Source organism: Myotis davidii, unplaced genomic scaffold, assembly GCF_000327345.1.
Source record: "Myotis davidii unplaced genomic scaffold, ASM32734v1 scaffold18, whole genome shotgun sequence".
NCBI lineage: Eukaryota > Metazoa > Chordata > Mammalia > Chiroptera > Vespertilionidae > Myotis > Myotis davidii.
Window position 1 is genome coordinate 959,150 of NW_006292696.1, and position 5,109 is coordinate 964,258.

General features: G+C 42.9%; 1 protein-coding gene across 1 annotated transcript in view; it reads left to right on the plus strand.

The window, feature by feature from the left end:
- ARHGEF37 (Rho guanine nucleotide exchange factor 37) overlaps nucleotides 1-5,109 on the plus strand; it is a 37,340-nt gene continuing 32,231 nt past the window's right edge. The window contains exon 1 of the mRNA XM_006766230.2: nucleotides 1-45. The gene's annotated coding sequence lies outside the window, so the exon portion shown is untranslated. The remainder of the gene's footprint in view (nucleotides 46-5,109) is intronic.

Here is a 5,109-nt window from a genome sequence, read left to right on the forward strand (position 1 = left end):
GCGGCCGAGCTCCGCGCGCGTGAGCTCCGGCACCTTGCACGCGCGGTGAGTCTGCCTGGCAGCTCAGGGCCCGGGAGGGTGCGGGCGAACAGCTGCTGTCAGATCTGAAAAGGGTGGTGGGGAGCGCGGGAGCTACGACGCCCAGTCGCAGGTGGCTTTGAAGTTAGCTTTGTGTCTTGAGCCTTAGGTGACGCGAGCCACCTGATCCATGCGACCCAACCGAGTCACTTTCCAGGTGGCAAACTGAGGCCCCAGAGAGGGAAGCTGGTCTAGAAAAGACTCATCATTCCTTGTTTCTGTTGATCCCTGCCTACTTCAGTGTAGGATATGGGCCGACTTTTAGTCAGAACCCATGGAATAATACAGACAATGCTAAGGAATCCTTGCCAAGGGAAGTATAATTATAAATAGACGTCAAGGCCAGGGGACAAGCGAACGGGAAATCTGATGTTCATTGGGTGAGTTGCCTTGGCTAAGAGCCCTCAGAAAAATAGTGCCAGCGCTGGGACTGGAAGCCAGAACACCGGGCACTGCGGCAGTGCTCCCTGCCAGGGGAGCCCCTGGACCTTAGAGGGGAATGGAGAAGTGAGCCTGCCCAGGCACTGGTTTTTAACCTTGGGATCACTGACCCCTTAGAAATCGGGGTGCCCTCTCCCCAGAGGGATTCACACATAACTTTGCACACAATTTCAGATTTGACATGAAGCGTTCCTGCTGTCAGGAATAGCTAAAGGCTGTCACTCAGCTGCCCAGTTTCAGAACAGTTTATCTTCTCCTGTAAGGGGAAGCAGCTGGTTACAGAGTATCTGCTGTGAGCCCAGACAGCGTCCTGGTGTCGCCAGCTGTGTAATCTTGGACATATAGTTTATCCTCTCCAAGGCCCAGTTTTCTTTGTAAAATGGAGATAAGATTGTCCGCTTTCTACTTCCAGCTACCGACAGACTTAAGAATGAATGCAGAGCACTGAGCTCGTAGTAAGTGCCCATAGCCCCGTGAATCACAGCTGTGCCATTTGGAAAGGGTGATGACCTGGAGAAAATTGGTCTGTACCCAAAATAAAATAAACTTTAAAACGTTATAAACCTGCAAACATAAAGTCAACCTTGTTATGACTTAGAAATGGCAGCACATACGTTGGTGGTAGTAATCTAAATGAGAGTGCACTTATTTAGGATAACGCAGTAGACTTAATATTTGACCCAAGGTCACATGCTGAAAGTAGAAACTACCAGACATTAAAAAGAAAGAGAGAGAGGAAACAAAACAAACAAAAAAACCCATGAAACTACCAGACATTCTAACAAGGATTGTTTATTGGGCCTCACTTACCTCTTTGAATGGGTCAGCACTTAGAATTATTAAATGAGAGGAAAGAGGAGAACATAGGTGGGAACCTGGGTAGTACCCAGTCTTGCCCGGCAGTGGAGGCTCAGCCGAGTTCCTGCCAGGGTACAGGACTTGCTGGCGGTTGGCTCACATCCCTTCTGGGTCAGCTGCTTGCTATGGAAAACAGTGCTTTGGCTGATTCCCTCCTAGATCACATAAATGGCTTTTTATTTAACTAATGGGAGGGGGTGTCTGTGGATGCTGCAACTGAAGCAAAGTGGCATTTGTTGACCATGATTTTCCTAAGTCTATAGCTTGGTTATTGACAAGCTTAAGAATTTAAAAATCTGTGGATCCAAAATTGTGGGGACAGGGCCTGGGCAGGCCTATCTATAAAAAGGACTGCTTTTACTAAATACAGTGTTGTTTCTTTTCTCTACCATTTTAGGCCTTATAATTATAGCCAGGGAAAGCTGGCCGAGGGCAAATAGCTAGGGACAAGAATGTGCATGCCTAATAAGTGCTCCTGGTGATCCCTGTACACCTTTGGTTACATGTGTTGGGCAGTGGGGATTAGTAGTGGGGTACTATTAATTCTTTTAAATTTCTGGATTCTTTGTCTAGTTATGTAATGAGTGAGAGCCTCTTTTGTAATTTCAACAAACAAATAAGCAAACCACCGATGATGTCCAGTGAAGATGTATGGGTAGCAAATAAGTACTTGAAAAGATGCTCAAGATCATGGATCATTGGGGAAACACACACTAACTTTATAATGAGATATCACTTCATACCTATTAGGTATGGCTAAAATTAAAAAGACTGGCTACACCAAATGTTAATGAGGTTGTGAAAGAACTGGAACTCATACACTGTTGGTGGGAATGTAAAATGGCACCACCACTTTAAAAAGTTTTATATTTTCTCCTTGGTTGGTGTGGCTCAGTTGGTTGGAGTGTCATCCGAGGTTGCGGGTTTGATCCCCAGTCGGGGCACATAGGGGAGGCAACTGATTGATGTTTCTTTCTCACATTGATGTTTCTCTCTCTCCCTCTGCTTTCCTCTCTCTCTCTAAAATCAATAAAAACATATCCTCAGGTGAGGTATACAAAAAGTTTTACATTTTCTTAAGTTAAATATGCACCTATCATGTGACACAGACATTCCATTCCTAGGTCCAGCTTTATTGTAATAGAGAAATGGGAAATGACCAGTGGATAAACAAACTGGTATATCCATATAACGAATACTGCTCAGCAGTAAAAAGTAATGAACTATTGATACATCCTACAACATGGATGATGATGAACCTCAAAATAATTTTTTTGAAAGAAGCCAGGCCAAAAAAATAAAAGAGTATATGCTGTACAATTCCATTTATATAAAATTGACTTCAAACTTTTGGTGGCTTTCAAGAGTTATGTGTATGATCATATTAGTCTAACTCCACTTGTAATAGTGTCATTGGCAATTTGATCATTATTCTGCCAAATGTTTATCCATTTTGTTCATTTATTAATTCAAGTAGTTTAGTACCTACTATGTGCTAAAGCTATAGTAGACACTAGGTAATGTGTTGATGAATAAAAGAGACATGATCCCTGGCCTTGTGACCTTACATTCTACTGAATGAACTAGTAAAACAAGTAAAATAAGTAACTATTGATGGGAAGGAGTGGTTCTTTGGAAGGGGGATGGGAGTCAAGGAGGACTTGTCTGGGTTTCCAGCAGAGAAGTTAAGCAAGCAGTTCCATGTTTTTGAATGACCACTCCATTCTTGGGCTGTGCATTCAGTCAGGAGAAAGGTGATAGAGGTTTAAACTCAGGTGGTCTTAGAGATGGAAAGCACTAAGGGATATCCTTAATAAGACAGGGCAGATCCCAGAGGTTGATACTAATCAATGCTCTTTGAATTTGGTTGTTTTATCCATTAGTCCTCATTACTGTACTATTGCCTCTCCCACTTCAGCCTTCTTTTCCTTATTCCTTATTCATAAGGATGCCAGGAGAGACTGACGTCAACAGCTTGCTGGTCCAGTTACACTAGCTTACAGCATTCCTTTGATCTACTGATCTAGTTAACTTTAAGTAAAGAAATCAGGATAGCTTGGCATGACCTGTTTTTGTTGTTGTTGCTATTCGCTATGCTGGCTTCAAGGGCTCTGTTTCCTTTTCCAAAGGTTGACAGACCATCTGTTTTAATCAGGTGACCAAAACCCAACTCAGCATGGATTATATCAAAGCAGGGTGGTGGATGAAAATATAAAGAAGTCCAAGGGGAATCAGATTTCATCATGACTGGACTGAGTAGTGCCATCAGGGCTCAGTCTCATGGTCCCTCTATCTCTTAGCTCCATTTTTTTGGTGTCAGCTGTGTTCTCAGTCTGGCTCTGGTGTGTCGTTCTTATAATCATCATCATGATTACCTGTTCTCACCATCTGCTTCAACATGATCAGTCAAGTGTCCTTAAACAGCTTCTTCATTCATCTGATCCATGGTAATGTAATGGTTTCCAATCTATATATATAAAAACCCAGTGACTGGAATGCCGGAAAACCAGAATGACCAGAACGACTGGTTGCTATGATGCTCTGACACACAATGACAACCAGGGGGCAGAGACTCAGTTATTATTATTGAGAGCTTACAATGTCCTGGGCTCTCTGTTAGACACTTTACATGTATTATCTAATTATAAGATAGGTTATATAATTATCCCAGGAAAGCCAGCACATTGATTGCAGAATCCGAATTTGAAATCAGGGTTTCAGGCTCCAGGATCTGGGCTCCGAACCTTCACAGTGCCCCCTACAGTCACTCTTTAGGGCCAAGAGGGAAGCAGTGCCATCAAATGTGTGCCCATTTCTTACTTTTTCTGAACGTGAATCCTAAAATGTAGTTGGCAGTCCTAGTAGTGGCAGAGCTTTGGATGTTCTTATAATTTTCTATATTCTAGCTCCTTCTGAGTGTGAGAGTTCTGGAAGCTCTTTGTGGAGGACCCTGCCCTCTGACTAGTGTTTATATCTTTATAAACCAGTCTCATTACCCAGGATCCCCATGTGGCCACTCTTGTTTCTATAGGCGTTTCTTCCCTTTATTCTTCAACAGGGTCGTTGGCTATCATGATGCTGGAACTTTATTTTTGACAGCCTTCCCTAATCCCTAGAGTCTCAACCTGGGGGTTTTACTTCCCCCTTTTCCTCTTAAATGTTTAAATTGACCTACCTCTAAAACTTGAAGTTGGAGGATGGATGTTCAACTTTCTTTGCCATGACATTTTACTTTCTAAAAGAACTTCAAGGTGATGGTTTCACTTCTCCATGTAGATCCTCTTACTTTCATTTCTCCAGTTCTTCCAGCTGGTCAGAATTGGGTTAGGAGTATTATTTTCCCCTGTTACTTCCTTCGTCTTGAAGGGATGAAATAATCAGGATGTCCATTCTATTTATTTGGTTCCTCTTCTTTCAGAGGAGTGAAATATGGAACAAATAGCCAGATATTTTAAATGTGTACACCTTTAAGGATTTATTGTAAAGTCACTTTTTTCTTGATCTTTATATCCTCAGAATCTAGGAGAATGCTTGGCATCAAGTAGCTGCTCCAAATATTTGTTGTGAATGCCCAAATTCTTCTGGGCCAGTGTGGACAGAGGAGAAGCGAGAGGAGCAGGGAGTTCATTGTTTTATCCTGTCTTAGAGCCAATAGCAGTTGCTGCCAGACTGATTTTAGTTCCTGTTTGGCTCTCACAGGGCATCAGGGAGATCTCAGGATGGCGCAGGGCC